Below are 11,920 nucleotides of genomic sequence, written 5' to 3' on the forward strand. Positions count from 1 at the left end.
CCCCCACCCCCCCCCCCCCCCACCCCCCCCCCCCCCCACCCCCCCCCCCCCCCACCCCCCCCCCCCCCCACCCCCCCCCCCCCCCACCCCCCCCCCCCCCCACCCCCCCCCCCCCCCACCCCCCCCCCCCCCCACCCCCCCCCCCCCCCACCCCCCCCCCCCCCCACCCCCCCCCCCCCCCACCCCCCCCCCCCCCCACCCCCCCCCCCCCCCACCCCCCCCCCCCCCCACCCCCCCCCCCCCCCACCCCCCCCCCCCCCCACCCCCCCCCCCCCCCACCCCCCCCCCCCCCCACCCCCCCCCCCCCCCACCCCCCCCCCCCCCCACCCCCCCCCCCCCCCACCCCCCCCCCCCCCCACCCCCCCCCCCCCCCACCCCCCCCCCCCCCCACCCCCCCCCCCCCCCACCCCCCCCCCCCCCCACCCCCCCCCCCCCCCACCCCCCCCCCCCCCCACCCCCCCCCCCCCCCACCCCCCCCCCCCCCCACCCCCCCCCCCCCCCACCCCCCCCCCCCCCCACCCCCCCCCCCCCCCACCCCCCCCCCCCCCCACCCCCCCCCCCCCCCACCCCCCCCCCCCCCCACCCCCCCCCCCCCCCACCCCCCCCCCCCCCCACCCCCCCCCCCCCCCACCCCCCCCCCCCCCCACCCCCCCCCCCCCCCACCCCCCCCCCCCCCCACCCCCCCCCCCCCCCACCCCCCCCCCCCCCCACCCCCCCCCCCCCCCACCCCCCCCCCCCCCCACCCCCCCCCCCCCCCACCCCCCCCCCCCCCCACCCCCCCCCCCCCCCACCCCCCCCCCCCCCCACCCCCCCCCCCCCCCACCCCCCCCCCCCCCCACCCCCCCCCCCCCCCACCCCCCCCCCCCCCCACCCCCCCCCCCCCCCACCCCCCCCCCCCCCCACCCCCCCCCCCCCCCACCCCCCCCCCCCCCCACCCCCCCCCCCCCCCACCCCCCCCCCCCCCCACCCCCCCCCCCCCCCACCCCCCCCCCCCCCCACCCCCCCCCCCCCCCACCCCCCCCCCCCCCCACCCCCCCCCCCCCCCACCCCCCCCCCCCCCCACCCCCCCCCCCCCCCACCCCCCCCCCCCCCCACCCCCCCCCCCCCCCACCCCCCCCCCCCCCCACCCCCCCCCCCCCCCACCCCCCCCCCCCCCCACCCCCCCCCCCCCCCACCCCCCCCCCCCCCCACCCCCCCCCCCCCCCACCCCCCCCCCCCCCCACCCCCCCCCCCCCCCACCCCCCCCCCCCCCCACCCCCCCCCCCCCCCACCCCCCCCCCCCCCCACCCCCCCCCCCCCCCACCCCCCCCCCCCCCCACCCCCCCCCCCCCCCACCCCCCCCCCCCCCCACCCCCCCCCCCCCCCACCCCCCCCCCCCCCCACCCCCCCCCCCCCCCACCCCCCCCCCCCCCCACCCCCCCCCCCCCCCACCCCCCCCCCCCCCCACCCCCCCCCCCCCCCACCCCCCCCCCCCCCCACCCCCCCCCCCCCCCACCCCCCCCCCCCCCCACCCCCCCCCCCCCCCACCCCCCCCCCCCCCCACCCCCCCCCCCCCCCACCCCCCCCCCCCCCCACCCCCCCCCCCCCCCACCCCCCCCCCCCCCCACCCCCCCCCCCCCCCACCCCCCCCCCCCCCCACCCCCCCCCCCCCCCACCCCCCCCCCCCCCCACCCCCCCCCCCCCCCACCCCCCCCCCCCCCCACCCCCCCCCCCCCCCACCCCCCCCCCCCCCCACCCCCCCCCCCCCCCACCCCCCCCCCCCCCCACCCCCCCCCCCCCCCACCCCCCCCCCCCCCCACCCCCCCCCCCCCCCACCCCCCCCCCCCCCCACCCCCCCCCCCCCCCACCCCCCCCCCCCCCCACCCCCCCCCCCCCCCACCCCCCCCCCCCCCCACCCCCCCCCCCCCCCACCCCCCCCCCCCCCCACCCCCCCCCCCCCCCACCCCCCCCCCCCCCCACCCCCCCCCCCCCCCACCCCCCCCCCCCCCCACCCCCCCCCCCCCCCACCCCCCCCCCCCCCCACCCCCCCCCCCCCCCACCCCCCCCCCCCCCCACCCCCCCCCCCCCCCACCCCCCCCCCCCCCCACCCCCCCCCCCCCCCACCCCCCCCCCCCCCCACCCCCCCCCCCCCCCACCCCCCCCCCCCCCCACCCCCCCCCCCCCCCACCCCCCCCCCCCCCCACCCCCCCCCCCCCCCACCCCCCCCCCCCCCCACCCCCCCCCCCCCCCACCCCCCCCCCCCCCCACCCCCCCCCCCCCCCACCCCCCCCCCCCCCCACCCCCCCCCCCCCCCACCCCCCCCCCCCCCCACCCCCCCCCCCCCCCACCCCCCCCCCCCCCCACCCCCCCCCCCCCCCACCCCCCCCCCCCCCCACCCCCCCCCCCCCCCACCCCCCCCCCCCCCCACCCCCCCCCCCCCCCACCCCCCCCCCCCCCCACCCCCCCCCCCCCCCACCCCCCCCCCCCCCCACCCCCCCCCCCCCCCACCCCCCCCCCCCCCCACCCCCCCCCCCCCCCACCCCCCCCCCCCCCCACCCCCCCCCCCCCCCACCCCCCCCCCCCCCCACCCCCCCCCCCCCCCACCCCCCCCCCCCCCCACCCCCCCCCCCCCCCACCCCCCCCCCCCCCCACCCCCCCCCCCCCCCACCCCCCCCCCCCCCCACCCCCCCCCCCCCCCACCCCCCCCCCCCCCCACCCCCCCCCCCCCCCACCCCCCCCCCCCCCCACCCCCCCCCCCCCCCACCCCCCCCCCCCCCCACCCCCCCCCCCCCCCACCCCCCCCCCCCCCCACCCCCCCCCCCCCCCACCCCCCCCCCCCCCCACCCCCCCCCCCCCCCACCCCCCCCCCCCCCCACCCCCCCCCCCCCCCACCCCCCCCCCCCCCCACCCCCCCCCCCCCCCACCCCCCCCCCCCCCCACCCCCCCCCCCCCCCACCCCCCCCCCCCCCCACCCCCCCCCCCCCCCACCCCCCCCCCCCCCCACCCCCCCCCCCCCCCACCCCCCCCCCCCCCCACCCCCCCCCCCCCCCACCCCCCCCCCCCCCCACCCCCCCCCCCCCCCACCCCCCCCCCCCCCCACCCCCCCCCCCCCCCACCCCCCCCCCCCCCCACCCCCCCCCCCCCCCACCCCCCCCCCCCCCCACCCCCCCCCCCCCCCACCCCCCCCCCCCCCCACCCCCCCCCCCCCCCACCCCCCCCCCCCCCCACCCCCCCCCCCCCCCACCCCCCCCCCCCCCCACCCCCCCCCCCCCCCACCCCCCCCCCCCCCCACCCCCCCCCCCCCCCACCCCCCCCCCCCCCCACCCCCCCCCCCCCCCACCCCCCCCCCCCCCCACCCCCCCCCCCCCCCACCCCCCCCCCCCCCCACCCCCCCCCCCCCCCACCCCCCCCCCCCCCCACCCCCCCCCCCCCCCACCCCCCCCCCCCCCCACCCCCCCCCCCCCCCACCCCCCCCCCCCCCCACCCCCCCCCCCCCCCACCCCCCCCCCCCCCCACCCCCCCCCCCCCCCACCCCCCCCCCCCCCCACCCCCCCCCCCCCCCACCCCCCCCCCCCCCCACCCCCCCCCCCCCCCACCCCCCCCCCCCCCCACCCCCCCCCCCCCCCACCCCCCCCCCCCCCCACCCCCCCCCCCCCCCACCCCCCCCCCCCCCCACCCCCCCCCCCCCCCACCCCCCCCCCCCCCCACCCCCCCCCCCCCCCACCCCCCCCCCCCCCCACCCCCCCCCCCCCCCACCCCCCCCCCCCCCCACCCCCCCCCCCCCCCACCCCCCCCCCCCCCCACCCCCCCCCCCCCCCACCCCCCCCCCCCCCCACCCCCCCCCCCCCCCACCCCCCCCCCCCCCCACCCCCCCCCCCCCCCACCCCCCCCCCCCCCCACCCCCCCCCCCCCCCACCCCCCCCCCCCCCCACCCCCCCCCCCCCCCACCCCCCCCCCCCCCCACCCCCCCCCCCCCCCACCCCCCCCCCCCCCCACCCCCCCCCCCCCCCACCCCCCCCCCCCCCCACCCCCCCCCCCCCCCACCCCCCCCCCCCCCCACCCCCCCCCCCCCCCACCCCCCCCCCCCCCCACCCCCCCCCCCCCCCACCCCCCCCCCCCCCCACCCCCCCCCCCCCCCACCCCCCCCCCCCCCCACCCCCCCCCCCCCCCACCCCCCCCCCCCCCCACCCCCCCCCCCCCCCACCCCCCCCCCCCCCCACCCCCCCCCCCCCCCACCCCCCCCCCCCCCCACCCCCCCCCCCCCCCACCCCCCCCCCCCCCCACCCCCCCCCCCCCCCACCCCCCCCCCCCCCCACCCCCCCCCCCCCCCACCCCCCCCCCCCCCCACCCCCCCCCCCCCCCACCCCCCCCCCCCCCCACCCCCCCCCCCCCCCACCCCCCCCCCCCCCCACCCCCCCCCCCCCCCACCCCCCCCCCCCCCCACCCCCCCCCCCCCCCACCCCCCCCCCCCCCCACCCCCCCCCCCCCCCACCCCCCCCCCCCCCCACCCCCCCCCCCCCCCACCCCCCCCCCCCCCCACCCCCCCCCCCCCCCACCCCCCCCCCCCCCCACCCCCCCCCCCCCCCACCCCCCCCCCCCCCCACCCCCCCCCCCCCCCACCCCCCCCCCCCCCCACCCCCCCCCCCCCCCACCCCCCCCCCCCCCCACCCCCCCCCCCCCCCACCCCCCCCCCCCCCCACCCCCCCCCCCCCCCACCCCCCCCCCCCCCCACCCCCCCCCCCCCCCACCCCCCCCCCCCCCCACCCCCCCCCCCCCCCACCCCCCCCCCCCCCCACCCCCCCCCCCCCCCACCCCCCCCCCCCCCCACCCCCCCCCCCCCCCACCCCCCCCCCCCCCCACCCCCCCCCCCCCCCACCCCCCCCCCCCCCCACCCCCCCCCCCCCCCACCCCCCCCCCCCCCCACCCCCCCCCCCCCCCACCCCCCCCCCCCCCCACCCCCCCCCCCCCCCACCCCCCCCCCCCCCCACCCCCCCCCCCCCCCACCCCCCCCCCCCCCCACCCCCCCCCCCCCCCACCCCCCCCCCCCCCCACCCCCCCCCCCCCCCACCCCCCCCCCCCCCCACCCCCCCCCCCCCCCACCCCCCCCCCCCCCCACCCCCCCCCCCCCCCACCCCCCCCCCCCCCCACCCCCCCCCCCCCCCACCCCCCCCCCCCCCCACCCCCCCCCCCCCCCACCCCCCCCCCCCCCCACCCCCCCCCCCCCCCACCCCCCCCCCCCCCCACCCCCCCCCCCCCCCACCCCCCCCCCCCCCCACCCCCCCCCCCCCCCACCCCCCCCCCCCCCCACCCCCCCCCCCCCCCACCCCCCCCCCCCCCCACCCCCCCCCCCCCCCACCCCCCCCCCCCCCCACCCCCCCCCCCCCCCACCCCCCCCCCCCCCCACCCCCCCCCCCCCCCACCCCCCCCCCCCCCCACCCCCCCCCCCCCCCACCCCCCCCCCCCCCCACCCCCCCCCCCCCCCACCCCCCCCCCCCCCCACCCCCCCCCCCCCCCACCCCCCCCCCCCCCCACCCCCCCCCCCCCCCACCCCCCCCCCCCCCCACCCCCCCCCCCCCCCACCCCCCCCCCCCCCCACCCCCCCCCCCCCCCACCCCCCCCCCCCCCCACCCCCCCCCCCCCCCACCCCCCCCCCCCCCCACCCCCCCCCCCCCCCACCCCCCCCCCCCCCCACCCCCCCCCCCCCCCACCCCCCCCCCCCCCCACCCCCCCCCCCCCCCACCCCCCCCCCCCCCCACCCCCCCCCCCCCCCACCCCCCCCCCCCCCCACCCCCCCCCCCCCCCACCCCCCCCCCCCCCCACCCCCCCCCCCCCCCACCCCCCCCCCCCCCCACCCCCCCCCCCCCCCACCCCCCCCCCCCCCCACCCCCCCCCCCCCCCACCCCCCCCCCCCCCCACCCCCCCCCCCCCCCACCCCCCCCCCCCCCCACCCCCCCCCCCCCCCACCCCCCCCCCCCCCCACCCCCCCCCCCCCCCACCCCCCCCCCCCCCCACCCCCCCCCCCCCCCACCCCCCCCCCCCCCCACCCCCCCCCCCCCCCACCCCCCCCCCCCCCCACCCCCCCCCCCCCCCACCCCCCCCCCCCCCCACCCCCCCCCCCCCCCACCCCCCCCCCCCCCCACCCCCCCCCCCCCCCACCCCCCCCCCCCCCCACCCCCCCCCCCCCCCACCCCCCCCCCCCCCCACCCCCCCCCCCCCCCACCCCCCCCCCCCCCCACCCCCCCCCCCCCCCACCCCCCCCCCCCCCCACCCCCCCCCCCCCCCACCCCCCCCCCCCCCCACCCCCCCCCCCCCCCACCCCCCCCCCCCCCCACCCCCCCCCCCCCCCACCCCCCCCCCCCCCCACCCCCCCCCCCCCCCACCCCCCCCCCCCCCCACCCCCCCCCCCCCCCACCCCCCCCCCCCCCCACCCCCCCCCCCCCCCACCCCCCCCCCCCCCCACCCCCCCCCCCCCCCACCCCCCCCCCCCCCCACCCCCCCCCCCCCCCACCCCCCCCCCCCCCCACCCCCCCCCCCCCCCACCCCCCCCCCCCCCCACCCCCCCCCCCCCCCACCCCCCCCCCCCCCCACCCCCCCCCCCCCCCACCCCCCCCCCCCCCCACCCCCCCCCCCCCCCACCCCCCCCCCCCCCCACCCCCCCCCCCCCCCACCCCCCCCCCCCCCCACCCCCCCCCCCCCCCACCCCCCCCCCCCCCCACCCCCCCCCCCCCCCACCCCCCCCCCCCCCCACCCCCCCCCCCCCCCACCCCCCCCCCCCCCCACCCCCCCCCCCCCCCACCCCCCCCCCCCCCCACCCCCCCCCCCCCCCACCCCCCCCCCCCCCCACCCCCCCCCCCCCCCACCCCCCCCCCCCCCCACCCCCCCCCCCCCCCACCCCCCCCCCCCCCCACCCCCCCCCCCCCCCACCCCCCCCCCCCCCCACCCCCCCCCCCCCCCACCCCCCCCCCCCCCCACCCCCCCCCCCCCCCACCCCCCCCCCCCCCCACCCCCCCCCCCCCCCACCCCCCCCCCCCCCCACCCCCCCCCCCCCCCACCCCCCCCCCCCCCCACCCCCCCCCCCCCCCACCCCCCCCCCCCCCCACCCCCCCCCCCCCCCACCCCCCCCCCCCCCCACCCCCCCCCCCCCCCACCCCCCCCCCCCCCCACCCCCCCCCCCCCCCACCCCCCCCCCCCCCCACCCCCCCCCCCCCCCACCCCCCCCCCCCCCCACCCCCCCCCCCCCCCACCCCCCCCCCCCCCCACCCCCCCCCCCCCCCACCCCCCCCCCCCCCCACCCCCCCCCCCCCCCACCCCCCCCCCCCCCCACCCCCCCCCCCCCCCACCCCCCCCCCCCCCCACCCCCCCCCCCCCCCACCCCCCCCCCCCCCCACCCCCCCCCCCCCCCACCCCCCCCCCCCCCCACCCCCCCCCCCCCCCACCCCCCCCCCCCCCCACCCCCCCCCCCCCCCACCCCCCCCCCCCCCCACCCCCCCCCCCCCCCACCCCCCCCCCCCCCCACCCCCCCCCCCCCCCACCCCCCCCCCCCCCCACCCCCCCCCCCCCCCACCCCCCCCCCCCCCCACCCCCCCCCCCCCCCACCCCCCCCCCCCCCCACCCCCCCCCCCCCCCACCCCCCCCCCCCCCCACCCCCCCCCCCCCCCACCCCCCCCCCCCCCCACCCCCCCCCCCCCCCACCCCCCCCCCCCCCCACCCCCCCCCCCCCCCACCCCCCCCCCCCCCCACCCCCCCCCCCCCCCACCCCCCCCCCCCCCCACCCCCCCCCCCCCCCACCCCCCCCCCCCCCCACCCCCCCCCCCCCCCACCCCCCCCCCCCCCCACCCCCCCCCCCCCCCACCCCCCCCCCCCCCCACCCCCCCCCCCCCCCACCCCCCCCCCCCCCCACCCCCCCCCCCCCCCACCCCCCCCCCCCCCCACCCCCCCCCCCCCCCACCCCCCCCCCCCCCCACCCCCCCCCCCCCCCACCCCCCCCCCCCCCCACCCCCCCCCCCCCCCACCCCCCCCCCCCCCCACCCCCCCCCCCCCCCACCCCCCCCCCCCCCCACCCCCCCCCCCCCCCACCCCCCCCCCCCCCCACCCCCCCCCCCCCCCACCCCCCCCCCCCCCCACCCCCCCCCCCCCCCACCCCCCCCCCCCCCCACCCCCCCCCCCCCCCACCCCCCCCCCCCCCCACCCCCCCCCCCCCCCACCCCCCCCCCCCCCCACCCCCCCCCCCCCCCACCCCCCCCCCCCCCCACCCCCCCCCCCCCCCACCCCCCCCCCCCCCCACCCCCCCCCCCCCCCACCCCCCCCCCCCCCCACCCCCCCCCCCCCCCACCCCCCCCCCCCCCCACCCCCCCCCCCCCCCACCCCCCCCCCCCCCCACCCCCCCCCCCCCCCACCCCCCCCCCCCCCCACCCCCCCCCCCCCCCACCCCCCCCCCCCCCCACCCCCCCCCCCCCCCACCCCCCCCCCCCCCCACCCCCCCCCCCCCCCACCCCCCCCCCCCCCCACCCCCCCCCCCCCCCACCCCCCCCCCCCCCCACCCCCCCCCCCCCCCACCCCCCCCCCCCCCCACCCCCCCCCCCCCCCACCCCCCCCCCCCCCCACCCCCCCCCCCCCCCACCCCCCCCCCCCCCCACCCCCCCCCCCCCCCACCCCCCCCCCCCCCCACCCCCCCCCCCCCCCACCCCCCCCCCCCCCCACCCCCCCCCCCCCCCACCCCCCCCCCCCCCCACCCCCCCCCCCCCCCACCCCCCCCCCCCCCCACCCCCCCCCCCCCCCACCCCCCCCCCCCCCCACCCCCCCCCCCCCCCACCCCCCCCCCCCCCCACCCCCCCCCCCCCCCACCCCCCCCCCCCCCCACCCCCCCCCCCCCCCACCCCCCCCCCCCCCCACCCCCCCCCCCCCCCACCCCCCCCCCCCCCCACCCCCCCCCCCCCCCACCCCCCCCCCCCCCCACCCCCCCCCCCCCCCACCCCCCCCCCCCCCCACCCCCCCCCCCCCCCACCCCCCCCCCCCCCCACCCCCCCCCCCCCCCACCCCCCCCCCCCCCCACCCCCCCCCCCCCCCACCCCCCCCCCCCCCCACCCCCCCCCCCCCCCACCCCCCCCCCCCCCCACCCCCCCCCCCCCCCACCCCCCCCCCCCCCCACCCCCCCCCCCCCCCACCCCCCCCCCCCCCCACCCCCCCCCCCCCCCACCCCCCCCCCCCCCCACCCCCCCCCCCCCCCACCCCCCCCCCCCCCCACCCCCCCCCCCCCCCACCCCCCCCCCCCCCCACCCCCCCCCCCCCCCACCCCCCCCCCCCCCCACCCCCCCCCCCCCCCACCCCCCCCCCCCCCCACCCCCCCCCCCCCCCACCCCCCCCCCCCCCCACCCCCCCCCCCCCCCACCCCCCCCCCCCCCCACCCCCCCCCCCCCCCACCCCCCCCCCCCCCCACCCCCCCCCCCCCCCACCCCCCCCCCCCCCCACCCCCCCCCCCCCCCACCCCCCCCCCCCCCCACCCCCCCCCCCCCCCACCCCCCCCCCCCCCCACCCCCCCCCCCCCCCACCCCCCCCCCCCCCCACCCCCCCCCCCCCCCACCCCCCCCCCCCCCCACCCCCCCCCCCCCCCACCCCCCCCCCCCCCCACCCCCCCCCCCCCCCACCCCCCCCCCCCCCCACCCCCCCCCCCCCCCACCCCCCCCCCCCCCCACCCCCCCCCCCCCCCACCCCCCCCCCCCCCCACCCCCCCCCCCCCCCACCCCCCCCCCCCCCCACCCCCCCCCCCCCCCACCCCCCCCCCCCCCCACCCCCCCCCCCCCCCACCCCCCCCCCCCCCCACCCCCCCCCCCCCCCACCCCCCCCCCCCCCCACCCCCCCCCCCCCCCACCCCCCCCCCCCCCCACCCCCCCCCCCCCCCACCCCCCCCCCCCCCCACCCCCCCCCCCCCCCACCCCCCCCCCCCCCCACCCCCCCCCCCCCCCACCCCCCCCCCCCCCCACCCCCCCCCCCCCCCACCCCCCCCCCCCCCCACCCCCCCCCCCCCCCACCCCCCCCCCCCCCCACCCCCCCCCCCCCCCACCCCCCCCCCCCCCCACCCCCCCCCCCCCCCACCCCCCCCCCCCCCCACCCCCCCCCCCCCCCACCCCCCCCCCCCCCCACCCCCCCCCCCCCCCACCCCCCCCCCCCCCCACCCCCCCCCCCCCCCACCCCCCCCCCCCCCCACCCCCCCCCCCCCCCACCCCCCCCCCCCCCCACCCCCCCCCCCCCCCACCCCCCCCCCCCCCCACCCCCCCCCCCCCCCACCCCCCCCCCCCCCCACCCCCCCCCCCCCCCACCCCCCCCCCCCCCCACCCCCCCCCCCCCCCACCCCCCCCCCCCCCCACCCCCCCCCCCCCCCACCCCCCCCCCCCCCCACCCCCCCCCCCCCCCACCCCCCCCCCCCCCCACCCCCCCCCCCCCCCACCCCCCCCCCCCCCCACCCCCCCCCCCCCCCACCCCCCCCCCCCCCCACCCCCCCCCCCCCCCACCCCCCCCCCCCCCCACCCCCCCCCCCCCCCACCCCCCCCCCCCCCCACCCCCCCCCCCCCCCACCCCCCCCCCCCCCCACCCCCCCCCCCCCCCACCCCCCCCCCCCCCCACCCCCCCCCCCCCCCACCCCCCCCCCCCCCCACCCCCCCCCCCCCCCACCCCCCCCCCCCCCCACCCCCCCCCCCCCCCACCCCCCCCCCCCCCCACCCCCCCCCCCCCCCACCCCCCCCCCCCCCCACCCCCCCCCCCCCCCACCCCCCCCCCCCCCCACCCCCCCCCCCCCCCACCCCCCCCCCCCCCCACCCCCCCCCCCCCCCACCCCCCCCCCCCCCCACCCCCCCCCCCCCCCACCCCCCCCCCCCCCCACCCCCCCCCCCCCCCACCCCCCCCCCCCCCCACCCCCCCCCCCCCCCACCCCCCCCCCCCCCCACCCCCCCCCCCCCCCACCCCCCCCCCCCCCCACCCCCCCCCCCCCCCACCCCCCCCCCCCCCCACCCCCCCCCCCCCCCACCCCCCCCCCCCCCCACCCCCCCCCCCCCCCACCCCCCCCCCCCCCCACCCCCCCCCCCCCCCACCCCCCCCCCCCCCCACCCCCCCCCCCCCCCACCCCCCCCCCCCCCCACCCCCCCCCCCCCCCACCCCCCCCCCCCCCCACCCCCCCCCCCCCCCACCCCCCCCCCCCCCCACCCCCCCCCCCCCCCACCCCCCCCCCCCCCCACCCCCCCCCCCCCCCACCCCCCCCCCCCCCCACCCCCCCCCCCCCCCACCCCCCCCCCCCCCCACCCCCCCCCCCCCCCACCCCCCCCCCCCCCCACCCCCCCCCCCCCCCACCCCCCCCCCCCCCCACCCCCCCCCCCCCCCACCCCCCCCCCCCCCCACCCCCCCCCCCCCCCACCCCCCCCCCCCCCCACCCCCCCCCCCCCCCACCCCCCCCCCCCCCCACCCCCCCCCCCCCCCACCCCCCCCCCCCCCCACCCCCCCCCCCCCCCACCCCCCCCCCCCCCCACCCCCCCCCCCCCCCACCCCCCCCCCCCCCCACCCCCCCCCCCCCCCACCCCCCCCCCCCCCCACCCCCCCCCCCCCCCACCCCCCCCCCCCCCCACCCCCCCCCCCCCCCACCCCCCCCCCCCCCCACCCCCCCCCCCCCCCACCCCCCCCCCCCCCCACCCCCCCCCCCCCCCACCCCCCCCCCCCCCCACCCCCCCCCCCCCCCACCCCCCCCCCCCCCCACCCCCCCCCCCCCCCACCCCCCCCCCCCCCCACCCCCCCCCCCCCCCACCCCCCCCCCCCCCCACCCCCCCCCCCCCCCACCCCCCCCCCCCCCCACCCCCCCCCCCCCCCACCCCCCCCCCCCCCCACCCCCCCCCCCCCCCACCCCCCCCCCCCCCCACCCCCCCCCCCCCCCACCCCCCCCCCCCCCCACCCCCCCCCC

This window comes from Sphaerodactylus townsendi, linkage group LG01 (assembly GCF_021028975.2).
Source record: "Sphaerodactylus townsendi isolate TG3544 linkage group LG01, MPM_Stown_v2.3, whole genome shotgun sequence".
In the NCBI taxonomy this organism is placed as follows: Eukaryota; Metazoa; Chordata; class Lepidosauria; order Squamata; family Sphaerodactylidae; genus Sphaerodactylus; species Sphaerodactylus townsendi.